Source organism: Triturus cristatus, chromosome 4_1 (assembly GCF_964204655.1).
Source record: "Triturus cristatus chromosome 4_1, aTriCri1.1, whole genome shotgun sequence".
Classification (NCBI taxonomy): Eukaryota; Metazoa; Chordata; class Amphibia; order Caudata; family Salamandridae; genus Triturus; species Triturus cristatus.
The window spans coordinates 1,312,333,545-1,312,353,300 of record NC_140585.1 but is presented as its reverse complement, the minus strand read 5'-3'; positions in this window follow the sequence as shown (position 1 = coordinate 1,312,353,300).

The window sequence follows — 19,756 nt, the reverse complement described above, 5'->3', positions numbered from 1 at the left end:
TTTCAAGCTAATGCGATGAGCCTGCACCTAGACCATGTGTTAAATTTCACTATAATGGAAAGTGTGATTCTGGCTGTTTGGCCAGAATCACAGAAATGCAATGGGCCAGTATATAAATGTTTGATCGAGATCAAGAACTTTTCATTACAATTGCATTTTTACCTAAAATACATATATTAAGGACAGTGGAGTATTTCAAAATGTTCTTTGCTCTCAGACAGTAAGGTGATGGATTTGTCATGGCAAATTGCAATCCAGGTCTGATGGTGAGCCCCTCATCAATCCTTGAGGATGGAGAGCTGGTCCTTTGCTTGCCAGGAGAGCATTTCTCAGCAAATGTTGTACCATGTTGCTAGATTTCTAGAATACGAAACTTGAAAAGGGAGACAGTCTGTTACCAATATCAACTGACTTGATAATCATACTTGTAGGGTTCAAAAACATGAAACTAGATTTTATTTTCTTCGTCAAAGCTGCTAATGTGTTGCATTTGCTTCAAAAGGATACACAAAGATTTGCTTTTGCTATAATTATATCTGTATCATTTATTTTGTTTCAGCATTAAGGATCCACCGGAAACTGGTCTTGAAAGGGTAAGAAAAATGGCCAGTGAGCTGATATAAGCAATAATATACATCTAGCCACTAAATTAAGAGTGTTCCTGATTGACAAATCAAGGCTAGATCATATTATTGCGTGTAACTTAAACAGGAGGCTTGCAAGCCTCACTCCTCATATTCTCCTAAAAATCAAAATAGTAGTCTGAAGATATGTTTTGTGTTATGTTCATTTTTGAAGTTTGGAATTGTTTGAGCTAATTCTCTGGTTAGCTATGATAATGAACTAGATCCTTTTGAAACTAGATACGCGACTCAGAACAACTTATTATTTGCTATACCCTTTTAAAATCTATCTGGAAAGACTATTCTGTTGATACTAGAAACTCAGTTCCTCTTTTGTATACCCTGCACATAAAAGTAATCCGATTGTGTCAAAAGTGCATATAACACAATGCAGATAAAACAATTGATACCCTAGCCTTTTCCTTCTTTTTGTGGTGTTTACATAATTTGATCCACCCTCTGTAGCTGGTTGTCCTGTGCATGTACATGACCTAAAGACAAAAAGTAACTTTCTACATAAGGTTGTTCTTGATTGTAGCACATAGGTCACTGTATAATGCCATTAGTACTTTCATCTAAAGATTTGATGCCCACATTTGCTAGTCTTCCATACATTTGCTTGATTCGCCTGCCAAATTGAGATTAAAGCCCACTCATACTTAACATTTAATTGGCATGAGGTCTATGGCCAGGCATTGATTGGCCATAATAAAGCCTTTTCAAATTCCATAGATGCAGCAAGTACAAATGTTATTACTCAAAACTGTAAATCAAAGTACTTCCTCTAAAAGATGAAATGGGTGAGACCAAGATAAAATAGACTATATATGTGGAGTCGGAGCACATAAAAAAGAATGGGAATGGGAGATTTTATCTGAGACAAGGAACGCTTGGCCCATCAGTACTAGGCTGCATAAAAATGATGCATTATTAGTGTTCTAAATTTGGCTACACTACAGGGTACAGAAATTACCAAGCTGGGAATTCAGTGAGTCCAATAAGTGCAGGATTCTTAAAGGGGCATACTCAAAAAGGTGTGATAGGAGTCTTTTTAACTAGTGGGACCTATTTAATTAAAGGCATGGCATAAATCAAGTGAATTGCAAATCCTGTGTCTTACAAATTCATAAAGTCGTATTTGACAAACAATAACTGAAATTAGCAAGCAACTGCATACTTCCTTAGAATGCTTTATATGCAGAGATTCAGGCCCAATACCTAACTAAACTTCAACGTCTCCAGAACGCAGCAGCAAGGCTAGTGCTGGACATTCCCAGATCTGAATCAGTCTCCCACAGACTAAGGGCCCTTCACTGGTTACTGGTGGACAAAAGGATAGAGTTTAAGTCTTTGTGTCTGGCATATATGGCACTTCATGGCTCAGGACCACAGTTCTTGAGAACACACTTCAAATGCTATGTCCTAGCAAGAAGTCTAAGATCTACTCATGCAAAACTTCTACAAGTACCCAAGTTCAAGCAGGCTAGGTGGGGAGGAAGAAGCTTCCTGTGGAGGGCAGCCAAGTCATGGAACCTTCTACCCATCTCATTAAAAAGTAGCCTGTTGTGATCTTTCAAAACAAGCTGCATGCGCTGCTTTCATTCTGTCTCCATGGTTGCATTCTGTTGGACAGTTTGCTTGTGGAGTAACTGTGGGCTGGCAGCAGGAGTTGGTGGCTCATTCCTCAAGCCAATGGATTGGCAGAACGCATGAATAGAGTAGTCAAGGCATGTGTGCAGAGAGCTATGGTGTCGCGACTGCCTTTATTAGGAATTTTGAGAGACACATGTTGGGTTCATCGCACCACTTTGAACTGCGTTTTGCAAAGGTCCCCTTTTCAAATATTGCGTGGCAGGACCGCTCCATCTAAGCTTAATCCTAATTGGTTACCTCCTATCGAAGGTCCTGTTTTAAGTGAGCAAGAGGTGAGTGGCAAGATCAAATTGTATCAGGACTCGTATAAACATAGATTTGATTAAAAAAAATCTACCAAGGTAGTAAAATGGGAAGTTGGAGAATGGGTACTTGTCAAGAGACCACGTTGGCACAGGAAAGGAGCTTCTGATTACATGGGACCTTTTGTTATTGTTGCAGTTTATAAAAATGTTGTCACTATACATGATGGTGGTAAATGGAGTATGTCTCGGTTGGTGAAGTTTCAAGGTGATAAATCTATGTTTCCATCATGTCCAGATGTATCACCTGCTTCTGATGGCTTTCCCAACAGAGACTCTTCATCTCACCCTCCTAGATCACGTCATCTTCCAAAAAGGTATGAGGATTATGAAATGTCTTAATTCTTTCATCAAATGCATTACTTCTAATGGGTATAATTATATTTAAATTTGCAATGTTTTGTAACATTTGTGCAAGTTGTTTATTAACTTTCTACAGTTTCTTTTGTTGTTCTTGTTTTATTCTGCCTTCTTTTTATTTCCTCTGTAAGGGGGATGTGTTGTGATCTTTCAAAACAAGCTGCATGCGCTGCTTTCATTCTGTCTCCATGGTTGCATTTTGTTGGACAGTTTGCTTGTGGAGTAACTGTGGGCTGGCAGCAGGAGTTGGTGGCTCATTCCTCAAGCTAAACAAAAGGCTTTAAATCTTACCTGGAAGCGTCTTCATTTCTTCTGGCCTTCAGAAAGGCAGTAAAAACCGGGGAACAACCTTTACAACGCGGTTAGTACAACGCGTGCCGTTACATCGCATTCGTTACAACGAACGCGATGTAACCACGCTATGCCATAACAACGCAAGTCTTTACATCGACTTGCGCTAGATGGCGTGCTAACATTAGAAATAGTGTAGTTTACTATCCCAACACCTTCCCTACTGTTAAGTGGACTGGAGTTGGAATAGTAAATTACACTTTTCTAATGTTAGCACGCCATCTAGTGCAAGTCGAGGTAAAGACTTGCGTTGTAATGGCATAGCGTGGTTACATCCGTTCGTTGTAACGAATGCGATATAACGGCACGCGTTGTAAACACTCGCGTTGTAACATCATACATCCGTAAAAACCTGTCTGTATCCCTGCTAAGCCAGTATCGCACCTCTGCAATATCCTGAAGCGCATCAAACAGTAGCGCCAAAACGCCCTCGGGCTATCGCGTGCTTTATAAGTACTCTAATCAAATCAAGTAGTAAAACACGTCACAAGGTACATGTAAAGTTCTGTGAAACAAAGCAAATCATTTACGTTTGCTGTAATCAGCAAAAATCATAGAAATGTTTTTCAGAACTTAGCAAGATAAGATAATCATTGTGTCTATTTTGCTTGGGCTTCTCACCATACCATTTATCAACTGACTGTCTCCCCTTTGCTAGTCAAATCTTTAACTATATGGGTTTGCTTCAGGCGTTTGAACTGGGAGACGACTGAGCTTCGCAAATAAGTGTACCCCTACACTGATGATGTTAATCAACATTAAATGGTGACCCTAAGTTTTCAGAGTAAGCATTACACAATTGTTCCTCAGGCTGCCTTCCACACCACAATACAAAATCCTACAAACCACTGTTTTCCAACCTTAAACACACCCATTTCAAGTAGCTATTCACATACCAATGCTAGTCCAGCCTGGTGTTTCATTTAAAAGACGTTGAGCAAATAGATGTTCTGGAGAGTTACAGCAAAGTACAGGGCTCACTTCAGAGCCTCCAAGGGTAGTGAACACTAAATAATGCCCATAAAATACAATTTGCTGCAAAGGTTGAAAAGAGTTTTGTCAGAGAAGAAACGATGCAACTTTGGCCAATACACAACGTTCCACTGTGTGCTTTTGCTGCCACACATTTTTCTCTTTTTTAGACTTGATTCCAGACTTGTTATGGAGGTTGGTAGTGGAAATAATGCAAAGTAAAAACTATGTTCACTTCCACCATGGTGTATCCCTAACAGACCCAGCGTTTCTAATCTGATGGCCAGAGTTCTTCATTTCACAAATAAATTATTTCCCTTCCTATCTCACACACAGGTCTCAGAAAAGGGCAGAAGGCCCGACCAGCAACATAGCTGCAAAGAAATAATAAAACTGCCGACGTTCTCCATGGCTCACCGTTTTCCTGTGTAATGTCCATGGAGAACAAATGGTGCAACAGCTAAAGAAGACGGGGTTTGCTAGTTTGGTGGTAAATAGGGATGGTGGGACTAGCATGACTTTAAACAACATCTTGCTTTCTTGTTGTTCCTCTTCCAGTGCAAGTTTAACAGATACTGGGGACGTGTATGATGAGCCAGCCAACCATCTATATCCTTATCAATCACTCAGGGAGAGATTTTGTTTGTCCCACCAGCTCAGTAAAATAAGGGGAGGAGTGTAGGGCTCGAAAGGGGCCCAGAGCAATATGCTTTTATGCTCAAACCAACTAGGCAGATTACAAAAAACTTATTGTCATCTTACAGTGGGTTTGAAGCCTGCCCAATACAAACCATCGGTTGGCAATATTGTCACTCATTTGCTTCTTCTTCTTCAATGGCTTGTCTTGTCCTTCTTGTGTCTATCCCTCCTCTGGAGCATAGCTTCTTTACTTGTGTTCTTTCCCTCCTCACTTTTAGGAAACTACCTATTTCATTCTGCTTTGGACTCCACAAGAATGCATGTGTTTTCCAGTCATCTCCCCCAAATGCTTCTCTCCCCCACACATGTACTTGTGTTGCTCACTCTCACCCATGTGCTTCACTTCCCTACTTTCCACATTGCTATTTCTCAACTGTGTGGTTCTTTCCCTGCCTTACGTGTCACTTGCCCCATCCTTAGTGTTGCTTCCATTCCCTCTCTGTTTTGCCTGCCCCCACCTGCAAATGCCTCTTGACCCCACTAAACTTGAAAACTACTGTCCTATTTCCCAGCTCCCTTTCTTAAGTAAAGTTTTGGAAAAGCATGTTAGTATACTCCTAACCAAGTTTTTACAAGGCAATCACAATTTGGAAAAGTCTCAAAATGGCTTCAAGTGCAATCGCTATTCTGAATCTATCCTCTTGACCGTGACAGAGTCTCTTCAAAGAGTAACACATGAAGGCGGCTTCTCGCCCCTATCCTTCCAGACCTGAGTGAAAGCAGACCCACATGTGGGGATATCAATGCTGGCAAGAGGGCCTGGGGCCTCCTCCATTACCCAAATATTTTATAAATAAATCTAGGTATCTGGTTAGATGATTCCCTCTTCTATGAGACTCAAGTGAGAACTTCAGCAGGCACATGTTTTGGCCTTCTGAGAGGCTAAGACCTATTATTAGCTTCTTTCAACCCCACATTCAACACTTGATCATTCAATCTTTCATCCTGTCTCGGCTCAACTACTGTAACAGCCTGTATCTAGGTTGCAAAAAAAGGATCTTAAAAAGGTTGTAATTAGTCCAAAGTGACAACTGTTCTCTCTTCCTAAGTTCAGTTCATCCTCTGGGCTCATTCAGAAGCTTCACTGGATGCCCCAAAAGAAGCACATTCAATTTAAAGTTCTTAGCACTGCTCACAAGATTATGAATAGTGCAGAAGCCCGCATTCTTTCAGAACTCATACTTCCCTGTATTCTTGCCAGAACACTTTGTTTGGCAGAACTAAATTTGACAGTGATCCCCTGATTCAAAAGAAAGAAACTGTGAGTACGCTCATTCCAGGTTCTGGCTCCTGTCCTCTGGAACAGCATGCTCCTTGATATAAGGAACAATCAAAGTCATCTCTATTTCAGATAAAAGCATGTCTGATTGCTACCTAGGCCTCTTTGTTGTCTCTCCTCCTCTCCTGATGTACAATGACTGGTCTATTGTGGTTAGGGCTAAGAAGCCAGGCACGTTACAAATCATATTAACATTAATCTGCATTCTTCATGTTGATTCCTCCACCCGCTTTTGGGGAAAAATGCTTTTATGCTACCTTTTTTTTTAACCTATCCATCTCGGATCATTAAATAAAAATGGGAAAAAATGAAATCTCATCATTTTATAGGAATGTGCCTGCATAGTGACACATGTGCTTGGCTACAAATTAATGAAGCAGCAGAGGCTGCATAATGACACCCTTTCTTTACTCTTTAACCATCAGGGATGCTATAAGGCATCGCTAAAAACCATAGCCAAAACCAATGGGTCCCAAATGCAAAACCGATTGGCTTTAGAAATGCTAGTAAAGTACTTCCAGTGCCCAAACCCAGTAGAACCAAGCCCATTTAAAGGCCTCTTACTAGGTGCCATTCTACCACTACATTATTAAACATGCAAATCAGTTTTTTTTCATCAATCTCTCCAGATCAATTGCACATTCTTTTCAGATGAAAAATGTGTATGTGGATAAAATCAAATTATTTTACTGCAAATGGTGTAATGTCAGTACAAGCAAATCATCATCATCAAGCAACTCATAATAAGAACAAGACTTACAGTTTTAGTGAAAAATACTTTTTGAAATAAATGAACATATAAATGTGTTGCTTGGTTAATTCTTTACTAAATAAAGAATTCTATTTATAAATACAAATATAGCATGCAGGGTTAATAGTAAGTGCATTCTGCAATGAGCACAGAGTTCGCCCTTCCTCTCCCCCACTCACAAAATTCCACAATAATTAAATTTGCAATTTGGAACAAATTTCCAGTTTAATTAATTGTGTGCCATGAATGCGTAACAAAATCGCTGGTGTTAGACTTGGGTTTTTCATCAGGTTTACCCACAGACTTTCTGCTTATTGGCTCCTGTTTTTTAACCTGTTTTTGTTGGTTTTTGGACTCTGGGCACTTTACCACTGCTAATCAGTGCTAAAATGCATATGCTCTCCATGTTAATTGTATGTATGGATTGATGGTTCCATGATTGGCTTATTTGATTTACCTTTAAGTCCCTAGTACAGTGCACTGTGTGTGCCAGGGTCTGTAAATCGAATGCTGCTAGTGGGCTTGCAGCACTGTTTGTGCCACCCACACAAGCAGCATTTCCAAGGGTTCTCGGACCTGCCACTGCAATGACTGCGCACAGTTGAGACTGCCATGTCAACTTGGCAAATGCACCCACTTACCAGGCCCTAAACTTCCCTTCTCTTACATGAAATACACCCCTATGGCAAGCCCAAGGTATCCCCGTGGACAGGGTGCAGTGTGTGTGAGAGGTAGGACATGTACTGGTGTGTGTGACATGTCCTGATGGTGAAATACAGTGTTTTTCGTTTTTCACTATTGAAAGGCAATCTGTCCCATAGGATAGAATGCAAAGTACTTTGTAACATCTTACAAGTATAACTTCCCCTTGGCACAAGATAGAGAAATGCCTAAAATCAGAATGTAAAAATGCATCATTTCGTAAAGATGATTTGTATGTTGTTTGTTTGAAAATATCACTTTTAGAAAGAAGGTATTTTCTTGCTTGGCCATCCTGTTTGCCCCTGCTGGGTTGTACATTGACTGTCTGGCTTTGGAGTGACAGGGGCTGGGAATGTGAACTCACTGTAGCAACTTGGGGTTTTGGGGTGTTTCCTGCCTTTCTTGGGTGAGTCAGGGCTGGGCTGAATAGACCTGGGCTGCATTCAGAGTGGTGGGAGGAGTTTCATTAGCACCTGAATGGGCCTGGCCTGCCTTGGACAATGTGGCTCTACCTCCTGCTTGGAAGCTGGACCAAAGAGGACAAAACTGGTATGGGTTAGGCACAGATTCTCTCTGCCCAAAATAACAAATAGAAACAGGGTATAAATATTGGGGCCCAGACCTCAGAACTTTCGATTACTGCTGAACTAAGGAACCTCCTCAGTAAGTAAGTAAGTAAGTAAGTAAGTAATTTTATTAGCATAGTTACTTAAAACCATTGCTATACAAAATAAATTAAGAACAGGTATGGTAAAAATACAATTCTAAGTAAAATCAGAATAAAAACAATCGCATTTCCTTAGATAGACTGTACACACGACAGCTTCTTGAGTATAAAGTTTTTTTTTTTTTTTTTTTAAATTGAGCACTTCATGTTAATAGGGTTATATCTTCTTTCTCGGTTTCCTCATGAGTTTGTATGATCAGTAATGTCAATCGACAAGCAATGTTAAGTCGATGATGCAGAGACCGTTATAGATTAATTTTTGGCATCTTTTTTTCCACTGCCTTCATAAATTTTACAAAGCTGCAATTCATGCGAGGATCGTGGGAAGAAAAGCAAGCGAGAACTGCCTTTCTTCGTGTGCGGATCCCTTGCTGATTAAAGTGGTGTTTCAACAAGTGTTTTCGTTCATCGCGTAGTTTCTCACAAGAGCAGATCAAGTGCAGCATATCCTCTTGCCCCAAACCACATAGCCGACAAAGAGGATCAGCTTTTATTTTAATCCAGATTGGAAAATTTTGAATGCAGGGGAGCAGGCCCAGCCTGTGCTTTAAGAAGCACATTTTGGCGGATTTAGAATATCCCTCACCAAAATAGCTCTGTGGTGCCTTCGTTGAATACGAGTTTAAGATCATCCAGCCATGCGTTCTTTTAGAAAGGGCTGCCTTGTCTTGAACCCATGATAGTTGTTTGATCGATTTTTTGACCAATTTTTTGAATGTTGTGTGGTTTGCTGGGGTATCCCAGAGCTGCTCAAATCCCGTGTTCTTCAGGCTGTCCTGTAGGAACTTGGCTGCTGCTGAGGACGGGTGTTGGGCTAGCTCCATCCACAGATGTTCATTTAATGTTCCTTGTTTCGATTTCCTCACTTTGTCCCAAGCTATCATGTAGGCTCCCTGCCTTGCCAGGATCTGTTGATCAATGCCAAATTCAAGCCTGATTTGAGCTGGTGAAGTTTGCTTGGGCAGGCTGAAGATGATTCTGTAGGCAGCTGTTATTGTATTATCAAGGATCTTGGCGTCTCTTCCTCTAAGCACCTCACTCCCGTAGGTAATCGTTGGGAGAAGTTTAGCGCGGATTACTTGCCTCAAGGGCAGAAGAGACGGGCCGGAAAGTTTGTTGTTTGTTGTTTGTTGTTTAGAGACTTCAGCAAAATTGCCAAAGATATCCCTTTCCCTCGAATGCTCGTTCTTTGGGAGGAAAACTGCCCTCCGTTGTCAATTTTCACTCCTAGATATTTGTATATTGGCGTGTCTCTGATTTGTTTCTTTTCTTGCTGATGGTCATTGACTGGGTTTTCTCCAGATTTATTGTAAGCTCATTTTTACTTGAGTAGCATTGTGTTGCATTCAGGAGGTGCTGAAGTCCTACCTTGGTATAGCTTATAAGGACGATATCGTCAGCATAAAGCAGGCAAGGTAGTTGCAGTCCTCCTAATTTGGGGGCATGGGAGTTGCAGCCATTTAAAATGGGGACAAGGTCGCTTAGGAACAGATTAAATAGGGTGGGGGCCAGGACGCAGCCTTGTTTCAGGTCCTTGTTGGTCGGTATGCACCTGGACAGGACGGATCCATCCCCCACCTTTATCTGTACCCAAGTCTCTGTGTGAAGGTTGATTAGCAGGTTCAAAAGGGGTCTAGGTATCCCCCAATCGTTTAATTTAGACCATAAAAGGTTCCGATTTATATGGTCAAAAGCAGCCTTGTAGTCAATGAAGCAGAAGTGTATGGGCATTTTGTTAGATTCTGCCTTATCTATTAGCATGCCCATGCTCAAGATGTTCGTCATTGTCCCTACTGCTTTGGCAAAGCCTGACTGCTTTGCCGGGATTAAGGATCTCTCTGTTGCCCAGGCCATCAGCTCTTCTAGTAGGATGCCTGCAAAATATTTTGCCTCATTGTCGATTAAAGCCACCAGTCGATAGTTTTGAGGGGAAGCCTTGTCTCCTGCCTTGTGAATTGGGGAGATAATTGAGCCCTTCCAGGAGCTTGGCAGGATGTTGTAGTGTCTTATCTCCAGAAATAGCGGTTCTAGGGCTGCTGCCCAGCCTGCCACATCTTGTTTATAGAGAATTGGCGGGATTCCATTCGGCCCTGGTGCTCCCTCTCTTCTTCCCTTCTTGATTAAACGCTGAATGGTGTTTTGTAAGTTCAGCAGATTCTCTCTATCGTTTCCAATCTGCCCTTCTGTATAGCTTGTGTTATTACTCGTTAGAGATTTTTGAGTGTCAAACTCATGGTCTTGGTTGTGTCCCGCAGCCTGATGAAAATGGCTGCCAAGATAGTTTGCCCATTTATCCTCTGAGATGTTAGATGAGACCCCATGATGCATGGGTCTTATAAATGAGTTTATTGATTTCCAGAACCTTGCCCCGTCATTCCGTTTGATGTCAGAGTGTAGTCTCGCCCATAGGTTATCCTCAGCGGATTTGTTTGCTTCCCATTTTGATTTTTTCAGTGTTAATTTTAATTTCCGTAGTTGATCACGCTTTGCTAGGTTCATAGGATTCTGTTGAAGTTATCTCATTGTGCGATAGATTGAGGTTTTGATGCCTCTGATTTTTCCTTTATGTTCTTGGGAGAATTTGCTCGATCTTTCGTTGCTTAATTGTGACTGTATTTTAGGTCTTGTAGCGTACATGGACATAGTATATGTAAATTGTTCCCATTTTGTGATTTCGATGTGTCCAGTGCAACTCCCAAAATGCTGTTTTGCTCTTTCCACTGAGGTTCCGTCTGTTGCTGCTGAATACTTAATTTTTTTGAAGTTGACGGTATGGGTTGACTCTTTTGGTTCTTTCGAGAGCTCAAAATTGGGTTTTGCAATCTTAAAGGTGGTTTCTTGAGGGCAGTGATCACTGTCTCCGCTACGACCTATCCGGTATGATTTTAAAAACTGAAATAATGGTAATGAGATGAAGGTATAGTCTAGAATACTGCTTGTGCTTGTTGAATGAAAAGTTGCGGCCGGGGGATTGTCTCCAGATGTCCTTCCATTTAAGGCCCTGATGTTGAAGTGTACCAGATCTTCCAGAATCTTATTACCTAACTTTGTTTGCTTGGAAATCTGTGAAATCGCTTGTGAAGAAATATCCCAGATTGCATTTTGAATTAGTGGCTCGTCTTCTTGCGTGGCACCCATGAGGTTGAGGTTGAAGTCCCTAGTGAGAATAACGTTTGTTGTAGGTCTTTCCCTTATGCAAGACTCCACGAAGCTGCAAAGGTTCTTAGCTTCTTTTCTTTTCTTTCTCGGATGAATGTAAACGTTGATTAGAGTAATGTCATTTTCAGCGGAGCCTATTGTAAGTTGTGGCAGATGAATATTTACCGTCAGCAAGGCTGTGAGAGTTGGGCCGACTTCTTTTGCCGTCAAAATGCTTGTGGGCGCTATATAAGTTGCTAGGCCACCTTGAAGGTGCCCATATTTAGCTGACCTTTTTGCAGCGGAGAAAAAGCGTAAGTAGCCATGAAGGTGCGGGGGGTCTGCAAGCCATGTTTCTTGGAATGACACGACATCGAAGTTTCTGATGTATGTCATAAACTCTGGGTCTGATGTTTTGGAGGCCAAGCCGTTAATGTTCCATGAGCATGTTCTTAATGAGTCATGTGCGGCCTCCCCTGGCTTGAGGCCGGTTTGTCATTCGTTGTTATTTAAAGTTCTGGCTATCCATCTTGGGTCGGGCAGTCCCGATGGTTGTATGTGTTCGTCTACTATACGTCGAGCACTGTCATTATATTGATCGACCCTATTGCCCCCTGGCCCTGCCGCGCCTCTCAGGACCGAATTTCTAAGGCTTTTCGTAGTGGTTAGTTCTGCCTCTTTTTCCACCGGAGCAAGAATTTCAGGGTATCTAGGCTTTGTATATGGTTTTATTGTGATCCCCCAGTTTTTAAAGGTTTCAGCCTCAGCATATATTTTTTGTGAGATTGCCAAGGTTGTCCAAGGTGCTTTTGTTTTTTCTCTTCCTGTGTGCTCATCGACTACAAATTCAATGGATACCAGGTCTGAGCTTTTTACTTCTGCCAAAGAGGTGACATGAGATAACAGTCGTAGGATGTTACCCCTATTCAGTATATCATGTCTACCTTGCGAGCGGTAGTTCGGGTTGAACCAAACGACGCCTGTTGTATGTCCTTGTTCACTTTTCTGCTCACTCTCTGTTTTTGTTTGACTAGATTGCATATCCTCTACTAGTCTTTTTACAGTTGTTTTCGTTTGGTTAGAATTAGGTGCAGTGATTCTTAGCTCTCGACCAGGTGTTTGCTGGATTCGTGCAGGTGACTCAGCGTTTCTTTGTTCATTTGACAGCCCTCCCTCTTTTTTGCGGGGGCTGAATCGCATGTCCTCTACTAGTCGTATTGCATTTGTGTTGGCCTGATTTACGTTGAGTGCAGTTACTCTTAGGTCACGACTGATAGTATGCTTGTTCAATGCTAGTTGCCCGGCCGGGTGGCACTTGTCGCCGGGCCTGGAGATGTTGCGTGTAAAATCCGCTGACCCTATAGTGGATGTTTCTTCTTCTCTCTTCGTGGGCGGTGCTTCTTGGGTGATTATCAGTGGATAACTTGCTGGCTGCCCTTTGCCTGTCTCTGCGTTTTCTGATCCATGTTTGTTCCCAGGCTTCGCACCCCAAGTGTGTTCTTGATTTTTTATTTCCTGTAAATTGGGGCCGTGCTGTATGCCACTTTTTTGTGCCTGTTTCGCGCTGGATTCAAGGAAAATATTGCGAGATTCACCGGTTTGGAGGCGTGAATTTTGTGTCCCTGTTTCAAGCTCTTTTTGTATGCGAATCCCGGGTGGTTCCGTGGTTTTTGTTTTGGGCTTAATATTGCACCCCGTCTTATTTGGAATTTTTGCCTTGGTGGGAGTCTCAGATGTGCTGATGGCTTGCTCAATTTCCGGTGGGCACATGGCACTCTCGGATTGAGCTGCGCTTCGTTCCATAATTGGAACATTCCCAAAGAGGTGCATAAAGCCTTTACGTTGAGAGACAACTTTGTGTTTCCTGCCTTTGCGTTTTTTAGCTCGTCTTTGTTTGGCGTTTGTTTTTGGGCTTGCTTTTTCTTCCTCAGGGTTTGCCGAGAGTGGAATTTCTGTTGTTCCGGTTTCACAGGTCCCTGTGCTTGTTGGAATTGTAGATGGAGGTGCTCTTAATTTAGAATTGTCTTGTCTGTTGCTCACCGGCGTTTCTTTGCTCCTTAAGTGGTTTCTGTCAGCCTCGAAGGAACTGTTACGAGGGTTGCATTGTTTGCACTTGGATGGCCTTCTAAGCTGTGTGCACAGATTGCTCAATATTGTCGGTAGAGTTGCCAATTTGTCGATGATTGGGCCGCATCCGCACCCTTCTTTAGTATTCCCAAATCCTTGATTCGGCTGAGCCAGTTTGTTTTGAAGAAGCGTGTTTAGCGTGCCCAACTTCCCGTCAATGGCAACCACAAATACAGCCAGTGTGTCAAGTAGCGTCAATTGAGTGTCCATTTTATCCGATTGATAGTTGAGGGCTTCTACTAGGAGTTGTATTGTTTTAAGCAGACTGCACCAGGCATTCTCGTGCTTTGGAGTTTCATCATGATTGTCAGGAATTATGGGGCTTTTTTGACCCAACTTTGGTGCCTCCTCATCCGTCACTGGATGTTCATGTGAGATGTCGCTTATTGTGATAGGCGTATTCAACATTTTAATGTTTGACTTGCTTTTGCCATTGTCTTGAGTGTATGCAGCTAGTAGATCTTCCCACTCTTCCTTTCCCAGGAATGAGGATATTTCTATTGCCTCTAGTGGCGAGGTTGATGACCTATCTGTACGGGCCATGTTCTGCACAGGCCTCGACGTACTATCATGATCCGTTACTTGTTCAGTATGAGTTGGGGTTTGATTTCTCAAGATTGGATCATTTACTTCCCAGCGCTCCTTTTTGGTGTTTACGTTTGCGTTGTTGTAATTGCTGGGATGTTTAGTTTGTTCTTGGTTTTTTGCAATACAGTTCATAGAACCGTTGACTTCGTCTCCAGTACCAAATGTGTTGCCCTCGCAAGAGGTTTCATTAGGATAAGTGCGGGGGTCTGTGAAGCTTTTGTAGAGTATATTTGTTGGCTGATCTTTTTTATTACTGTTATTTGCCCTATGCACTTGAATCAGATTTGCTTCTAAGATAATTGTCATTCCTGGCTGAAACCCTTTGGTTATCGCGCCCCTTGTGGTGCAGCTTTTATCGCGCTGAGGGGTTGATGTCACTTGTAATGGCCCCCTGGCCGTAGGGCTGGGGCTTCCGTTGCTGTTGTTGTCTGGCTGTAAGCCAGAGTACTGCGCGGGCTGAGAGAGCTGAGATGGTTCAATGGGTTGCTGTAAACCTAGAGATTCATTGGTGTTTGAGAGTAGTGTGTCTGCCGCATTTTTAAAAAAATGAAACTTTGTGTAGATTTTCGGTTGGAGCATTGCAAGTCTGGTTTTTCTTCTGCTGTTCTTTTTTTCTTGTGTCAATTGCTCGCTACGGGGGCTGTTAGGATTGACGTTTGTTAAGTCAATTAGTGAGCCTTCCTTCTGGGTTGTTTGCCTGGATTTGGTCAATGGCTCTTCTCTTATCCCATCGAGCTCTTTCGGCGATCTTTTACCTCCTGATAAACATGGGGTTGCCTTGTTAATTCGGCCGCATTTGGGCCAAAAACCAATGAAAATATGAACAATAATGTGGAGGACTAAATAGATAAATTGCATTTTCTAGAGGAAAAAAATTAATTGATCCCTCACATAGCTCGTCATCTATGTCCACTTATTTGATATAACTTAAACGACCTACACCAAAAATGTAGTCCAATAGTATTTTTATATTTGAACAAGACAATACACAAATTATATATACAAAAAATAAAAATGAATATATATATATATATATATATATATATATATATATATATATATATATATATATATATATATATATATATATATATATATATATATATATATATATATATATATTCAATCAATCAATCCTTTACTCAAAAAAGATTGCGCCGAGCCCCAATTTTGTTCATAACAGCGTTTTTTTATTCCATCAGGTTTGTGGCAAACAACTCCCGACGCTTTTCGAAACCCTCCGGTTTCTTGGTCACAGGTCGATACGATGTTGACACTCGTCACATGATATAGTACACAAAGTATGAATAAACAAAGGACTACATTGCTGCCAGGTTCACATAGCTAGCATGAGCACCATCTTTAAATAATAAGATGATACTGAGTTTCAGCACTTAGTTCACAGCATTTCATTTTAAACACATTCCATTGGACATTTGATTGATTAATATAATAACATTTCCAAATAATAGTTACAAGTGTACATTCAGTCCAATGATTGTATAACCTGTGTAATTAGCGATTACATCATCATAATTAAACTGATCATGTCGTGTAACCCTAGTGGGTGTACTGTGGTTTCTGTTGCATTTAACCGCCCCAGTGGGCAAACACTTATCAATTGAAATCCAATTCAAGAGTTCAGTTATAGGAGCTCTTTCAATCGAGCTCCTTTATTTGGTTTGAAATGCTGGCAAACCGGGAGGCAACGCGACGTGAAGCAGCGGAGCTGCTTTTTATACCAATTTCAGATGGCCAGAGGAATGGTGTTCCCACTATTGGTACCCCTATGGAAGGGACGCAGAGTAAACGTCAACTTTGGGACAAATTGTGGAAAGCGGCAAAAACGGAACAATCCAAATGGTGGGAGGCGACAGCCCTGCAGAAGTATATAGATTGTGGAAGGGTACCGAGAGGTTTACGTATTTTTTTAACCCCCACGTTCCAAGACCCAGATCTCAATCTAATAGAAGAATGGATGGATAATAACCACAAATGTTCCACGATTATGCTAAAACTCCTTGTCAAGTATGCACTAAAAGACACAGAACGACTAGCGGCTGAAATTGACAAATTATCGGAATTGCTGAAAGGGAAAAGCACAACGGAAGAATTTGATATAGAAATGGCTAAACTTAAAAAGAAATTGGAAAAAGCAGAAGAAGAAATCAAGCTAAAAAAACAACGTAAATTTCACCGCGATGAGCTAGATTATAAGCAAGGGTAGATTCTCACTTTTGGGGGAAATTTGACCATTTAAGAGAAAAACCCACTTTCGAGGTAGAAACTACATCGGATAATGCTGCAGAATGCGAGATCATGAGTGAAACTACAAATGAGACTGCAACAACCTCGCAAATATGTGATAGTGAATCCAGGGGAAATGAACGGAACAAAACACCTGAAGGAGTAAAATCCAGCATTTTAAAGGAGTACGACATCATTGCGAAAGGAAGGCAAGAACTTTCGAGTCCCCAAGGAGCACGAGGTCGAGGAGGCAGAGGCGCCAAGCGGGGCGCAAAGCAGCAAGGAAACATTCAAAGCTTCATGGGAATGACTACAAGGGGCAAAACGGCACCAAAATGAGGGACACACATACGGTATTGAACCTCTCTGATTTTCCTTTGACTAATGAACAAATTGATGTACTATCTTTAGGTTTGACTTTTTGCCCAACTAGGAGTTTTAATTATACTGAAAGTAGAATTGATTTATTCTTTTTTACGCGTAAACTCAAACTAAAAAAATGGTATGCCAACAAAATACAACAGGAGATATACACTCCGGTATCCAAAGAACCAATATTATCTATTGGGGATATAGAGACATTACATACACTAAGAGAGTTGGGAGCAGATGATTGGGTAGATGATCCACTAATTACCCATGTGATAGTGGGTTTAAACCCAAATCTATTTTTCTGCCCCAATTGTATAATGACTCTATCGAAATTTTCGAGAAAGGAGTTCTAAAGGAGTTTAAAAAGTTGGCAAAGCATAAATCACAGTTTAAGAGTAATTTAACTAAAAAGCAAGAAAATGCATTAAAAGAATTACAAGATAACAAATCTATTGTAATTAAAAAATCAGATAAAGGAGGTAACGTGGTGGTATGGTCACGGAACATGTACATTGAGGAGGGCATGAGACAACTGAATGATGTTGAAAGCTATACTAAGAGCAATAGACAACTCTATGAGAAAAGTAATGATATGTACAAAGAAAAATTGGATGGGTGGAGAAATGAAAATCTAATCACAGATGACGAATATAAATATCTGTATTGTAAATATCCCAAATTGGCAGCCATGTATCTATTACCCAAGATACATAAAAATAAGGAAGTCCCACCTGGTCGCCCCATTGTTTCTTCAATGTGTAGTATGTTTGAAAATTCTTCGAAATATATTGACCATTTTCTGAGACCGTATGTACAAGCATTACCATCTTATGTAAAAGACAGCAGACATTTTTTGAAATTAATTGAAAATGTCTGTTGGGAACAGGACATGATGTTACTCACACTGGATGTCAACAGCTTGTATACCTGCATACCACATGAGTTGGGCCTTGAGGCCTGCAGGCATTACTTAAAAGATAGATCTGCCTGTTTTTTGATGCATACCGAAATGTTGCTAAATATGATGTCAGTATGTCTTAAGAACAACTTTTTCATATTTGACCACGTGATATATTGTCAGGCCCAGGGGACGGCAATGGGGACCTGCTTCGCCCCCAGTTATGCGGGCTTGTACCTGGGGTGGTGGGAGGAGCAGGTGGCGGAAAACATCAGTGCCTTCAATGACCAGGTTGTCCTCTGGGCCCGATATATCGATGACATCTTTTGTATTTGGAGAGGAGATGAAACAGAGGCAATGGAGTTTGTGAATTCACTGAACGATAATAATCTTAATTTGAAATTCACCTACACAATAGATACAAAATCTATAGAATTTTTGGATATACTAGTTGAAGTGAATGAGAACCATTTGGAGAGCAAACTATTCCGTAAAGCTACAGCGGGAAATAGCATTTTACATGCCTCAAGTTGTCATCTGCCAAACCTGATTAATAGTATCCCTTACGGAGAACTATTAAGGGCCAGACGAAACTGTAGCTCAGAGATGACTTTTGCAAAAGAAATGAATGTCATGAAGGTTAGATTTGAGGAGAGAGGCTACTCACAGAAAGTCATTAGAAAAGCATGTGAAAAGGTAAGAAAAATCAAAAGAGAAGATCTATTAGTCAGAAAAGAAGTAACTGAAACTGACACAGAACCAATAAGGTTTATCACTACCTTTAGTAACCAAGCGAATGACGTCAGAAAGTGTTTGAAGAAATTTTGGAATGTACTGAGTGTTGATAGTACTTTTGAAAAAAGTTTGGAAAACTATCCCAGTATCACATTCCGACGATGTCCAGCATTGAAAGATCTTTTATGCAAAAGTATGCTGACTGATGAGAAAGATCCTTACTTTAAAATTCAGGGATTCTATAAATGTGCTTCCTGCAAAGCTTGCAGGAACAGTTTGAACTGCAAACAGATAGTTTTATCAAAATCTTTAAAACCATTTGTCATTTCTAAACATCTTAGTTGCAAGTCTGACTTTTGTGTCTATGCCTTAATATGTCCTTGTGAACGGGTTTATATTGGCAGCACTATCAACCAGGTTAAATTACGCATTTTAGAGCATATGTGAGCCATAACAAATGAGGACAAACAGTATCCAATTGCGCGGCATTTTAAGGAATGCCATAACAAAGACACTAGTTTATTGAAATACTGTGCCATTGATAGAATTCCTTTCTCTGAACGGGGAGGGAATAGAATCCAGGATTTGCGCAGGTTAGAATCCAGATTAATTATAAAATATGATACTGTGCATCCGGTGGGCATTAATAAAGATGAGGAACTGTCAGTCCACCTTGGTTGAAACGTTTTTTCTGGCTTTTCTGAACATTATGAATTGTTATGTAAATAGAATTATGATGAAGTCACGTTGCCTCCTGTGATATGATGTTTATGATGTCTTTTAAAAAGTTTTTGGTATATATTATACTATTTTATTGATGTACATTTATGATTTATTTTCATAGGAGACGGAGCTTTGCCAGAGGTTGTGAAATATGCAGCGTTAGCCATCTGTTGAAATTTTGAAAAATGAACTGAACTCTTGAATTGGATTTCAATTGATAAGTGTTTGCCCACTGGGGCGGTTAAATGCAACAGAAACCACAGTACACCCACTAGGGTTACACGACATGATCAGTTTAATTATGATGATGTAATCGCTAATTACACAGGTTATACAATCATTGGACTGAATGTACACTTGTAACCATTATTTGGAAATTTTATTATATTAATCAATCAAATGTCCAATGGAATGTGTTTAAAATGAAATGCTGTGAACTAAGTGCTGAAACTCAGTATCATCTTATTATTTAAAGATGGCGCTCATGCTAGCTATGTGAACCTGGCAGC